Here is a 14,930-nt window from a genome sequence, read left to right on the forward strand (position 1 = left end):
GCTGTGGCGAGCAACTGCAAACTGCGTGGCTTGGATGAACAGAAATTTATTTTTTTCAGAGTTCTAGAGGCTAGAAGTCCCAAATCAAGACTCCCTCTGAGTTGCCATGTTTCCCTCCTAGCTTCTGGTAGCTCACAGCAACCCTCAGCATTCGCTGACTTATAGACATATCACTCCAGTTTCTGCCTCTGTTTTCACGTGGCGTTCTTCCCTGTGTCTCTCTGTGCCCAAATGACTCTCTTCTTATAAGGAAAACAGTCATTGGTTTAAGACCTAATCCAATGGCCTCATCTTAATTCGATGACTTCTGCAAAGACCATTTCTAGATGAGGTCACTTTTACAGGTACCAAGGATTAGGAATTGAACATATTTGGTGGTCAGGGTTGGGGGGTGGGGAGACACAGTCCATCTATGAGACCCTTTATGAGTAAAGAGCATTCAGTAGCCAACAGTGTTGTTTCATTTTTATGACTGTTACCGCCATCACCCTACAGATGCCTTTCTCCCTCTAAGTAGTGTGGGAAGGAGGGTCTTGGCAGGTAGGGTGGTGCAACTTCCCAGATTAAGTGAGTGAGCCAATGTCTGAGCTTCGAAGGGGCTCTGAAAGTTGGGATCAACCTCCAACAGGCTTTGGAGGAGGAGATAGGGACTCCCTCACCCAACCCTCCCAGGCAAACTCCAGCTGACTGCCTACTGGCTACTTAAAAGGCTTTGAGGCACTAAAACTGATACCTTATCATCTAACAACATATGTCGTTCCAGGATCTCCTGGAAGTAACTTATCATATTTGCTGATATTAAATACTTTTACAACAAATGCAATTCAAATGCCTCAAAAGCAGACTTTAAAGGGCATATTCAACACCAGGGTTACTACATCATCCCAAAACATTTACTACCAATGGAAGTCCACTCATTTGAATAGTCAAACCCTTTTTCCTAATACACAGATCAAATTACCATTAAAATATTTCTTTTTGGCCCTATTAAGCTCTCTGATGGTCCCTCAGGCAGGGCTCTATAAGTCTCTTCTCAGGGCACTAGCCTGGCTTACGTGGGGATTTTCCAATTTCCCAGAATCAACATAATAGACAGGATTATAACTGATGAGAAATGGACAGAGAGAGAGAAGTAAAAGATGATGCAAACTTTTTGGTTTGGGAACTTAATGGTAATTCTGCCATGTCAACAAATGGCATATTAGAGAGAAGTTGGTATGTGTGCGATGGGGAGGGGCCAAAAGTGAGTTCAAGTTTGGACCTGTTGAGTTTGAAATGTACGTGGGACATCCAAGTAGTGATGTCCAGAGGGCCGGTGCCTATGAGTTTAAAGTACTGGAGTGAGATCCCTACCGTCAATGTCGACTTAGGCATCGTCAACATAGGATGGTACCTGAGGCCAAAGAGTAGATAGGATCTACTTAGAAGGTGGGCATAAAGTATGTGAGAATAAAAGAGCTACCCAAGATGGAACTGGAGGCCCTAGCACTGTGCACAAGGGAAGAACGACCATGAAGGAACCTGAAGGGGAGGTTGGGAGTGATTCCAAAGGTAGTAGACACATCGGGAGTTTGGTGGGACAAGAGAAGGGCAGGAACAATTTGAAGGAGGAAAAGGTCAACCGGATAAACTCCTGCTTGGTGGTCTAGCCAGGTAAGAACTAAAAAGCACATGTTGAATTTTAGAAGAGGGTTGTTGATCGATTAGAGAGGATGCATATCTGAAGGTAGTGGCGAAAGAGCCAAAAAATAGATTCTACGAAGTACAAAAAATTATTTGAAGACTATTGGCCAGAAAGAGGTGAGAGAGAGAGAGGAAGGGAGAGCTTGAAGGTCTAGGAGAGAGAGAAAAGACAGGATGGTGAACAGAATGAAGTCCCTGAGAAAGCTGGGAATGATGTGATCCAGAGCCTTGGACTAAGGGAGATCGCTTCTTCTTTCGTTTTTGAAAAATTGTGGTAAAATACATTTAACATAAAAGTTACCATCTTAGCCATTTATTTATTTATTTTGAGACAGAGAGTGCATTTGAGCAGGGAGAGGCAGAGAGAGAGAGGGAGAGAGAGAGACAGAGAGAGAGAGAGAGGGAATCCCAGTCAGGCTCCACGCTGTCAGCGCAAAGCCTGATGTGGGGGCTTGATCCCATGAATCGTGAGATCATGACCTGAGCCGAAATCAAGAGTCGGACACTTAACCAACTGAGCCCCCCAGGTGCCCCCATCTTAACCATTTTTAAATGTACAGCTCAATGGCAGTAAGTACATTCACATTGTTGTGCAAACATCCCCATCGTCCATCTCCAGAATTTTTCTCATCTTGCAAGATTGAAACTGTACCCGTTCAACAAGAACTGCCCCCCTCCTGTTTCCTCAGCCCCAAGAAACCACTGTAGTACTTCCTGTCTCTATGAATCAGACTACTGCAGGTACTTACATATAAATGTCATCATACACTGTTTGTCCTTCTGGAACTGGCTTATTTCACTTAGAATAACGTCTTCTACATGCATTCTTGTTGTAGCATGTGTCGTAATTTCCTTCCTTTTTAAGGCTGAATAATGTTCCGTTGTATGTGGGCGCCACATTTTATTTATCCATTCATCCCTGTGTGGACACTGGAATTGCCTTCGACCTTTGGCTATTGTGAATAATGCTGCTGTGAACACGGGGTACAAACATGTCTTCTGTCCCTTTCGATGACTTTGGGGACATACAGAGAGTCACATTTTTTTATGAGGTGTCTCCCATATCCAGACGTCAGCCTGACAGGTCTCCTGGACTCTAGCCTCCCTTCCTGAACCACCTAAGTATTTGCAGAGAGGCTCTTCTCCCCTCTCCTGTCCCTCCTCCTCCTCTCTTCTGCTTCTGATCCTATTTTATCTTATTTTCCCTCTGCCCGTCTATATGTAACTCAGTTTTCAAAGTCACATCTGTATAGCCTTCCCAGAACAGAACATCACCACACCTCGCATCCACTATAGACTGAATGTTTGTGTTCCCCCCAAATTTGTAGGTTGAAACCTAATTCCCTGTATGATGCTATTAGAAGGAGGAGCCCTTGGGAGGTCATTAGGTCATGAGGGTGGACCCCTCATGAATGACATTAGTGCCCTTATACAAGAGATGCCAGAGTGCTCTCTCATCCTTGCCCACCATGTGAGGACACAGTGAGAAGTCAGCCATCTATGAACCAGGAAGCATGTCTCACCAGACATCGAATCTGCTGATGGCTTAATCATGGACTTCCAGGCTTCAGAATGGTGAGAAATAAATTTCTGTTGTTTAAGCCCCCCTGATCTGTGCAAATCTTTTACAGCAGCCCAAATGGACGAAACACCCACTTACTCAAGAATTCCCAATACCCTCCTGGTTCTCACATCACGTATGAACTCTTTGAGTTACTTTGCAATGTCCTCATGATCAGGTTCGTCATTTCCTTTCCAGTCAGTCTTATATCCCAGGGCTCACTATTCTCTCCATTCAAGCAAATCACCATTTCCTCCAGATGCCATGCTTGTTCTTACCTTGCTGACTACATTCATGCTGTTCACCCAGTTTAAAATAACCTTCCTTGTGCCCTCAGCCTGAACAACCTCTGTCCGTCCAAGAATGTCTAGCCCAGGTGTCGTCCAAGTCCCATTCCTTCTGTGCTTTGACAAAGGCATCTCCACCATTGTACCACATTCTCCTCTCTGAGCAGTTATTGTACCTAACATTGTGCAGGTTCGTTCTTCCTTCCCTGCGGGTGAGAACCGTCTGACCTATGGGTTAGATTATAAAGTCCTTGAAGGCAGGTCCCATGTCTCTTAATACCTGCCCTGCATTGTCTGCTGTACTTGGAACAGCTGAGAGAGGTGGTGAGGCTTAATGTGGACAAACGTCTCCTTGAGAAATGGAAAGAAGTTGGTTTAGTCTAAACAGACAAGTAGTAGGCAAAAAGTCGAGGCTGGAGAGGGTTAGTGAGTCCTACGTCAGCCCAGAAAGGTAAAGAAACTTGCTTAAGAGCATCACTTATTTAGTAGCAGACCTGTGACTTGAATTCAGAACGTCTGGCACTTAGGCCATTGCTTTTCTCTTTACACCACACAGGTGAAGTTTTTGCTGGTGACATCAGCAATTTGAATTTGCTTCAGCTCGAAGTGGCAATCACAACTCTGATTGCTCTTTGGGTCCTCTACTCTCCAGCCATCTGAACATCCCCCAGCGTCTTGTGCCATGTACACGTTCCATCAGAGAATGGGGAGCACGGTCTTGAAAGTGACCCTGGAAATCTTCCAGCTCCCTTTTTGAAGACCCTCCTCACCGGGTAGCTCACAATCCCCGTGAAGCAGATAAAGCTACGTGGCCGCCTTGTTGATAACGTGAAGGTAGCTATCAACTAGGTTGAAATGAAGAAGTCTCAGAGGACTTTTTTAGGACTGTGGTGAGTGGTGATCATCAGATTAAGGAATAATTAGGTGGTCAGAGTGGGTTCGCACCATTCATGTCGCAATAATGACCAGCCGCCAGTGTTACCAGATTAAAGTTATCACTGTTTGAGGCCAAGCTGCTTCTTAAGGACCATAGCTCATCCATAACCATCTGTTCCTGGACATGATGCATGTGAAGGGCTTTGCAGCTGACTAAGCAAAGGTGGATTACCATAACAAGTCACTATGTTTGATAAGTGATTTGTGAACATTAAATGGTAACGGAAGTCTTTGCTAGCATTGCAGGTACAACGAAAGATACAAAATCAAATATAAACCTCTGGAAGTATTTAATGCTAAGTCGACATTTGACCTAATTCCTCTGAACAAATTATGATTCTCCTTATTTTCATATTGCCTCCTTTTCCGTGATAATGTATGTTTTACATTTTCCAACACCCTAAAGCTCTAAGGTACCGTCTCTACTTTAGAACAAACCCACATCTGAGTCATTGTTCCTTTTCTCAAGTAGCCTTGTAAATCATATAAGTAAGCAAAATGTTCCAGTCCCCCCACGAAAAAAATATTACCGATATTGCTATTCCCTAGGAGAAAGACAGCCGGCTATAAAATAACAAATTCAGCATTTTTTATTAGTGGGATGGGAACATTTTATGTCACATTAATTAATAACGTATAATCTTTCCTTTTTTTTTAACACTTATTTTTGAGAGACAGAACATGAGCAAGACAAGGGCAGAGAGAAAAGGAGACACAGAATCCGAAGCAGGCTCCAGGCTCCGAGCTGTCTGCACAGAGCCCGATGCGGGGCTTGAACCCACAAACTGCGAGATTGTGACCTGAGCCAAAGTAGGATGTTTAGCCAACTGAGCCACCCAGGTGCTCTGTTAATGTATAATCCTTCTTTACATGTTCTATTTTCAATTCCCTCTCCTCTACAAGTTATCAAAAATTCATAATGTGGGAGTAATGTTGCTTTTCCATGGAATATTGTCAAGATTCTTCTGCTACTGACACTGCCCCTCAGATTTAAGCGCACAGATCACATGTTCTAATTCAATTACTCATAAATTTGATGCTACAGATTATTTATAGACCATAATTCATTTCTAGAAATTGTCATAAAGCGACTGTCGTAAAGCAAGCTATATTCTCCCGTGGGAACCATGTTACAATTAGGGGTTACATTTCTGATCCAAAATGCAATATCAAATAAGTAATGGATATGCAAAATATGTGCCATAAAATCAAATATACACAACTATTAACCTTTTCAATTAATTACAATAGTAATGCTATAAATTGGGCATAAATGTGCTGTGTACATTATACAACATGCTTCCAATGGGCTATAAAGTGCACAAATAGCACATAAAAATTATGAAGTGACCAAAGCAAAGATGTGACCTATTAGAAACTGAAATCCATGTAAAACCTTAAATTAACAATACTTCTGCACGTCCTATTAGGCTATGCAAAGGAGTTTCTTGCGGGGTGGGGAGATGTTTGTACTACGAACCCCCTAAGATTGTTTCAAAGAGAAAGTTGGGTTTTGTGAACAGTGCTATTCACAGGGGCTATGAGGAAAGTGAGGTTTTGAGGAAAGAGATCAGGACTGGGGTTCAGGCCACTTGAATGAAACTCAGCTGCTTACTATGAGCTACGCAATGTACAAGTTACAGGTTTAGCCCCAGCTGAGATCTTGGGACCTCAGCTTCCTTAGCTATTGAAAAAGATGTTGGAGTCATGACCTCCGGCTCTAAACCTCCATGATTCCACACCTAAAAGGGCCTTCTGAGGATGATTTGGGTAGCTAGGTTTCTTTAAAAGCTGTCTAAAGATGTTTAGATTAGTATCTTTTACGTTTTCCTACATAAACTCACTTAGAAACAGACGGATTCAAAGTCATTCCTTCCATGTTAGGGATGTCTAAAAATATTTTAGTAGCCCTTGTGTGTAGGGAGGGACTCAGGATGAAGTTGAGGAATAGGACTGGTATCTTGCTGAAAAAATTTACTTAAGATGACCAGAAACACAACGGACCTCCTTTTGACCTTTCACATCTTGACTCAAAGTTGTACATGCAGCTGCTTGAGATCAAATTATAAGGTTCCCTGGAAAACGATAAGCCTGCTATCGATGGAGTGGTTATGTTCTCCCCAAATTCATAGTGGAACCCTAATCTCCAATATGATGGTGTTAGGGGTTGGGGTCTTTGGGAAGTGATTAACTCATGAGGATAGAGCCTCATGAATGTGGTTAGCACCTTTATGAGAAGAGACTTGAGAGAAATGACTGTTCTCTGCTTTCCAGCATGCGAGGACACAGTAGGAAGACAGGCGTCTGCAAACCAGGAAGCGGGCTCTCACCAGTCATTGGATCTGCTTGAGTTTTGATCTTGGACTTGCCAGCCTCTGGAACTGAGAAAGAAATTATGTTGTTTAAGCCACCAAGTCTATGGTATTCTGTTACAGCAGGCTAAAATGACTAAGGCAAAGTGTTTTGAATTATTTTACTAGACGCATGGTTGAACATTGTTAAATTAATTCACACTTCATTAGAAACCTGCAAAAATTAAAAGGAACCTTTCCATTTCTGGCAGCACGCTGGACTCAGTAACTCTGCCTCTGAACTATTTAAAAATTATTTTCAAATGCATCACCGAGCCAGCAAGAAGGTAGCAGATGCCCAAAGCTAGGTAGAAGCTTTAACCTACAGAAGTAGGTAGAACACTAAATCAACCTCTTGCCTTGAGTGTCCTTACTGAAACCCAGTGAACTTGAGCTCGGCTTTCAAAGCCTTGTGGGGACAGTGACATTTGACAAAAGCCAAGACTGTCCACAGAGTGTCTAATTATAGGTCTCTTGCATAAAGCTGAGATTTAAAAGACTGTTTCCTGAGGGTAATAATGAGTGGAAATAAATCTGCACCTAGGTTAAAGGAGGGGGAGAGGCTGTGATGCCTCTCCTAAATCTTGGGAGTTGAGGAAAACGAATCTTTCATGAGATTTCAAAATTATAAGCCTCCCAGGTGCCTGGGTGGCTCAGTCGGTTCAGCGTCCTACTCCTGATTTCAGCTCAGGTCATGATCTCACAGTCTGTGAGTTCAAGCCCCACATCAGGCTCCGTGCTGACACTGCGGAGCCTGCTTAGCATTCTCTCTCTCTCTCTCTCTCTGCCCCTCTCCTGCTCTCTCTCTCTCAAAATGAATGGATGAACTTAAAAAACAAAACAAAACCAAAAACCTCAAATTATAAGCCTCCCTTCATGCACATTTGTTGCCAAAATTTGCAATACCCGGTGATTCCTAAAACCTTAAGGCAAAGACAGGTTAAAGTAGTTCAGGATCGATCGGTGCCTCAGGCATCTGACAAAAGAAACAGAAATCCTCTTTGGAGGAAATAGTTCTCAACGCAGGCCCCAAGAATTCCCAAAGCTAAAGGTCTAAGCAGTATGAGTACACATTGAAAAAATTACAAAATAATAAGGAAACAAAACACAGCAAATAACAGGAATAACAGATCGCAGAGGCAGGTATAAAGCTCCTTCAGTTGTTAGAATGACCAGACACAGAAAATAAAGTTTGCTGGACATTTAAAGAAATAAAAGAATGGATTAAAAGCATAAAGAAGTTAAAAAAATGGATTACAAGCATGCACAAAGGGTAAGAAGTTAAAAATCAAAAAGAACCAGTAGAACCTTAGAAATGAAAGTCCTCCTAAATGACAAACACTATACGTTTCACAGCAGAGAACACACAACTGAAGAGGTTGACAGAGAGTCAAAGAGATGATCTGGAATGCAGCATAGGAAACCAAGGGATTGAAAATATCTAAAGTTAAGACGCATGGAAGCTAAGGGAAGGAGTTCTAGTTACATCTCATTTGAGTTCCAGAAAGGGAAGTGGAAGAAAAGGGGACAGAGGCAATGCCTGAAAAGATAATGCCTGAGAATTTTCCATGGTGACTTGCTTTCAAAAGAGAAGAAGAATTTTTCATGGCAGCCCAAGATGGAAGCCGATCTTTTGGTAACCTAGTTGCCGAAGTGCTATCCTACTAGTGTTGCGGTATTAGAAGCAAATCGTTAAGTTCGGTCCATTACACAATTACGCAAGTGTGTGAATGCCAGGAGGTGAGGGATGTTAAAGGCCATCTTAGAGGCTGCCTATGTGAGTCATCAATGAAATGCAAAGTGAAACCAAATGAGATATTGCTACACATCTACTAGAATGGCTAAAATTTTCAAAAAGTCCATATCGATGTTGACAAAGACAGGGGCAAGTGGAGTTGGTGGTGCGAATGTAAAATGGTGCACACATTTTGGGAAAACCGTTTGGCAGTTCTTAAATAGTGAAATAGACACCTACCGTATGTCATTCCACTCTTAAGTATTTCTCCAAAAGAAACGAACACATATGTTTGCACCAAGACTTGTACGTGAACGGTCATAGCATATCTATCACGGTCAAAAAAACTAGGCACAACCGAATGTCCATCATAAGTGAGGTGATGAACCAATTGTGGCGTTTGTATACAATCGGATACTACCCAGTGATAAAATGGAACTGTTGAGAAGTGCAAGAAATGCATCAGTCTCAAAGTAATTATGCCGAGTGAAAGAAGCCAGATCCAAATAACTATTTACTGAGTTATTTCACTTGTATAAAATTCTAGAAAAAAGGAAACTAATTTGCAGTAAACAAATTGGTTGCCTGGAAACAGGGAGGGCAGGAAGGATGGAGTGCCACGGGCCTGAAGAAATCTTGGGGTGATGGGAATGCTCTGTATCTTGATTGCGGTGCTGGTTTCACAAGTTGTTTTTGTTTTTGTTTTTTTTTGCAGCTGTTAGACTCATCAAATTGTACATTCTAAATATGTGCAATTTACTGTACTGAAATCATTCCCCAACAGAGTAGTAAACAGAAAGAAAAAAGAACAAGGCCAAACAAAGCATTTTAAGACCAAACCCAAACCAAATAAAGCTGAGTTTGCCACAACAATCCTTGACTGAAGAAAGTTCAAAGAGATTGACTTCGCCTAGGAGGAAAGTAGTCTTCTATGAAAGGTCCGAGGTGCACGGAGGGATAATTGGCGAGTGGTGGATGCCTGGGTACATTAAACGGTCATTCATTACAGAAAGAAAGCAATTATCATGTTTCGTTTGGGGGGTGAAATTATAGACTCACAACAGTAGCACATGATTTGGGAGGGAGGTGACAGGTCGATGGTTGTCTCAAGTTCCTTATCACAGGGAAGCCTGGAAAGGAAAGACAAAGAAAAAACGTGGGCAAGACAGAGGGCAAAATAAGGTGGTCCACTGGTGTTTTCTGGCTGCTGTGACATAGTGCCACAAGCTTAGTGGCTTCAGACACAAATGTATTATCTTTACAGTTCTGGAGTCAGGAGTCCAACATGGGCTAAAATCAAGACACGGGCAAGGCCATGTTCCCTCTGGAGGCGCTAGGAGAGAATCTATTTCATAGCCTTTTGTAGGTGCTAGAGGCTGCTCATGTTCCTTGGGTCATAGCCTCATTCTGCCATTTCAGAACATTTATGGCACATGGCAGGCGACCGAGGGCAGTTGCCACAATATGGGGACACTGTGTGCCTGCTGTTCCTCAGTCTTATCATCACAAGGGTGAGAAAAGCTTTGGGTGAGCGGTGAACGGAGAGCTTAGGGAGCCACAGTCGGCACGACGAGGAGTCTGAGAACAGCAGGGGTTAGCATGGGTGCCCTCGTGAGAAGTTGGATTGGGGCCACAGAGAAGGGGCCCCGGGGTCCGCTGGGATGTTGAAGTTGAGCACAGCTATATGCCCCGAGGAAGTAGGGGTTCTTTCTCAAGTACTTTAATTTCCAGGCACCCTAGGAATCGGGGTGTGTCAGCAGCCCATCCGAATGTCTCTTATACAGCTGGATACAAAAGAGAAACGGCCCAAGTCGAATACGAGAAATATGAAGGGGACATAACTATAGGTGCTTCAAGGATTTAAAATCTAAGAAAATATATTGTTCTACTGTATTCGAAAACTTGAACAAAATAGACACGCTCCTTACACAGAAATAGAACCAGCCAAGAGGCCTAGAAGGCGCTTATGTGAACACACGTACTTTCTTCCTAGGTGACAAGCCAGGCTTCTTGCGTGTAGGGCACTAGACAGTCGTAAGCAGTGGAATCACTAACGAAAAGCGCCACAATGTAAAAACCGTGACACTAAACAGCCTGTGGAAAAGACACGTGTTTCCAGCATGAGAGCGGAGGCAACAAGGCAGAGACTTGCTCGCCCTCAGCTGGGAAGCTGCAGGGAGAGGGAGTCAAAGTTTTCACTGCTCTGCACCTGAGAAAGGCTGTAAGTGGCGGCGAAAGCACTGGATTGACTCTGGTGTTACAGGTAAGTCTTCGCAAGTAGGTGAATTCGCAGATGTGGAATCCGTGAATAATGAAGTTTGACTGTAATCCCTTTAATGTTTTTTTTAATGTTTATTTAATTTTGAGAGAGAGAGACAGACACAGCACGAGCGGGAGAGAGGCAGGAGACACAGAATCCGAAGCAGGCTCCAGGCTCTGAGCTGTCAGCACAGAGCCTGCCGTGGGGCTCGAACTCACGAACCGCAAGATCATGAGCTGAGCTGAAGTCGGATGCTTACCCGACTGAGCCACCCAGGCACCCCTGACTGTAATTCCTTTAAAAGCAGAAGGAAGACAAAGGTGGAGGTCCTGGTCAGACAAGTGAGATTTGGAAAAGAAAAGGCACAATTTGTTTTTTTTTTTTTAATGCAGATGATATGATTATGTACCTAGAAATCCCAACAAAGATCTATGATAACTTTTATAGTTAACTAGACTTTAGGAAGATTGCCTAATACAAAATTAATATATAAACACTAATCTGTTTATATATTTCAGCTGTAAACATTTAGAAAATAAAATTTAACAAAAGATACCAATTATGATGACATTGAAAATATATAAAATGCCCAGGAAGAAAACAGTTGAAAAAAAAAGAACAAGATCTTAATGTACAAAATTATTAAATTTTATTGATACACATTTATGAAGATGCCAGTAAATGAAGAATATACTGTGTCAATGGATGGAGGAAAAAAAAAACAATTTAGCAAAGAAGTCAAATCTTCCCAAATTTATCTACATACCATGAAGTTCCACACAAAACACCAACACGTTTTGAGTTGTTTTAATTTGTTTGAACTTGATGAACTGATAGGAAATTTTAAATCAGAGAACGAAGGATCAAAAATAGCAAAGACGTCCAGAAGAACAAGCTGGGTGTCTTGCTTTACCAGAAACATATCAAGAATTATTATTTGGAAAATAACTTTAAAAAAAAGAATTATTATTTGGATATACTTTGGAAAGACAAATTGACCCATGCAACTGAATCAAGTGCTCAGAGACAAACCCACATATATAAACAGAAACTTTAGGCACTGCTGGTTCGTGGGTGAAGGACTGATTATTTAAAATGGTGCCAGTGTGGGGCACCTGAGTGGCTCAGCAGGTTAAGCATCTGACTTTGGCTCCGGTCACGATCTCATGTTTCATGGGTTCGAGCCCTGCGTTGGGCTCCATGCTGACAGTGCAGAGCCTACTTGGGATTCTCTCTGCCCGTCTCTGACTTGTGCTTTCTCTCTCCAAATAAATAAAATAACCTTTAAAAATAATAATAAAACGCTGCTGGTCAGTGGGTAAAGGATCGATTACTTAAAATTACTATTTTAAATTGATCATTTAAAAATCAGTTGGCAATTCACCCCAGAAAGAGTGAAACTGTCTCATACAACATGACAGCCCGTTCCAGGTGGATCACACATTTATACGTGAAAGGCAGAACCAGGAAACTTTTAGGCAACAAAGTAGGAGAATGTTTTTGTGACCTTGTTATGGGAAGAATGTCTTCAACCAGATAAAGGTCAAGTTTTGATGAGTATATAGAACAACTCAAGCACTTACACGGCGCTTGTGACCGTGTAAATTCTTAGAGCTGCACTAGAAAGTAATTGGCATTATTTAGTCAATTTGAAAATGCGTGTCTAACATAGCGTAGCCATCCCACTCCTGGGGATTTCCCCTAGGGAAACCTTTGCATGTATGTCATGGGAACTCCTGTAACACTGTTCCTAGCAGCCCTGCGATAGGAAAACAACCAGCATTTCCGTTGACAGTGAGAACGCTTACATAAATTGTGGTATATCTGTATAATTCAATGCCAAAAAAGGAGTGAGAGGGAATGAATTCCAGTTATGCACGATAATAGGGGTGACACCTAATATGGAATGAGAAAAGCAAATCTCAGAAGCATATCCACAGTATGATTACATTTATGTAAAACTTCAAAATGCTAGTTTAGGCATATTGTCTAGGGATACAAATATATTCCAGAAAAGCAGAATGAACCTTGAGTTAAAAATAACGGGGGGGGTGGGGCACCTGGGTGTGTCAGTGGGTTAAGCCTCTGACTTCAGCTCAGGTCATGATCCCGTGGTTCATGAGTTTGAGCCCCGTGTCGGACTCTGTGTTGACAGCTAGGAGCCTGGAGCCTGCTTCGGATTCTGTGTCTTCCTCTCTCTCTGCCCCTCCTTCGCTCACACTGTGTCTCTGTATCTCAAAATAATAAATGAACATTTAAAAAATTGTTTTAAATAGTAATTGGAGGGTAAGATGAATGAGATGGAGGGAGAGGCAGTGTTTCTAGGCAGTGGTTGTGATCTTTTCCTTAAACTGGCTCATGGATCTTTGTGTTGTTACTCTTTATACTTTAAACATATGCATATTCTTTGGTAAATATAATGCTTTTACTTAATGGATTAAAAAATGAAGCAAGGCACAACACCAAAAACGATAATAAAACCTTTCAAAGAATTGCCAGGGCAGGCAGTGTATTGACAGGCCTTGGCTGATAAGGAACTTGACTTTCCATTAATGTGTTAAGCTGCTGTGGGCATCTGATATGCATCATTTTATTAAACTCGTGCAGTGATCCTTTCAGACGTGTCTTATTACCCTACTTTGGAGAAGAGGAACACTGAATCTTAGGTTAAGTAGCTTGATCAAGGTAAGTAGTAAATGAGGGACTGGGGATTCGAATCTAACTCTCTCTCATTCCAAACTTGTGTTCCAAAATCTTGTTAAAGACTAAATCAGGTGGAGGGCACCTGGGTGGTCGCTTAAGCATCCGACTCTTAATTTCGGCTCAGGTCATGATCTCCTGGTTTGTGGGTTTGAGCCCCGTGTCAGGCTCCGCGCTGATGGCATAGAGCCTGCTTGGAATTGTCTGTCTCCCAGTCTCTCTCTCCCTCCCCCACTTGTGCTTGCATGCTCTCTCTCTCAAAAATAAACATTTTTTAAAAAGACTAAATCAGGTGGAGAAACTGGACACAGGGCTTTCCTTTAGGCACTCTAAATATTTATTTATTTATTTATTTATTTGAGAGTGAGAGTCCCACACTGTCAGTGCAGAGCCTGATGTGAGACTTGAACCCATGAACCCCGAGACCATGCCCTGAGCCAAAACCAAGAGTCAGATGCTCACTCGACTGAGCCACCCAGGTGCCTCTCCTTTAGGCATTCTGGAATCACAGGCCTCTTCTTAATAGGAGAGAGGCCAGGCATGGACACTGTTACTGCTGTTACCCTAATGGGCAAATTCCCACGGGAGAGAGAAAACCGACTTAAGGAAAATGGAAGCCATTTTCAGTCCAGATGGGTATGGGCAGCACCCCAAAGGGAGAGTCTGTAATCAAAACAAAGAGGATATATCATGATCGGTGAACGGGGAAGTGGAAAATACAAAAAAGGGTCATGCGAGTCTTCCAAGGTGAGTAATGTCAACACGCTATGAGGGGGTGGGCCATCCGAGCAAAGCCAACCGGTGCTGGACAGACTACAATAATCCTGGCTGCTGTCCCAAGGCTGCTCTCTACAGACAAGGCTATGCAGCTGCCGACGTGCCCCTCACCTTCAGATGAGACCAGTCAACGCTCCTCATTTAGAAGAAAGCCTCTTCTCAGGACTGAGCCCTTCAGTAGTGAGTTGGGGCAAAAACAGTTCAGCAGAGGTGATTTGGGGCATAAGAATCTGGCAAGAAGCAGAGATCTTTCTTTCTTTCTTTCTTTATTATTTTTTTTTTAATTTTTTTTTTCAACGTTTATTTATTTTTGGGACAGAGAGAGACAGAGCATGAATGGGGGAGGGGCAGAGAGAGAGGGAGACACAGAATCGGAAACAGGCTCCAGGCTCTGAGCCATCAGCCCAGAGCCCGACGCGGGGCTCGAACTCACGGACCGCGAGATCGTGACCTGGCTGGAGTCGGACGCTTAACCGACTGCGCCACCCAGGCGCCCCTCTTTCTTTATTTTTGAGAGAGAGAGAGAGAGAGAGAGAGTGCCGGGAAGGGGTAGAGAGAGAATCCTGAGCAGGATCCATGCCGCCAGTGCAGAGCCCAATGCAGGGCTTGAACTCATGAACTGTGAGATCATGACCTGAGC

The sequence above is a fragment of the Lynx rufus genome, unplaced genomic scaffold (genome assembly GCF_022079265.1).
Source record: "Lynx rufus isolate CCGP_SWC_20201006 ecotype Redwood Valley unplaced genomic scaffold, mLynRuf1.p SCAF_20, whole genome shotgun sequence".
Classification (NCBI taxonomy): domain Eukaryota; kingdom Metazoa; phylum Chordata; class Mammalia; order Carnivora; family Felidae; genus Lynx; species Lynx rufus.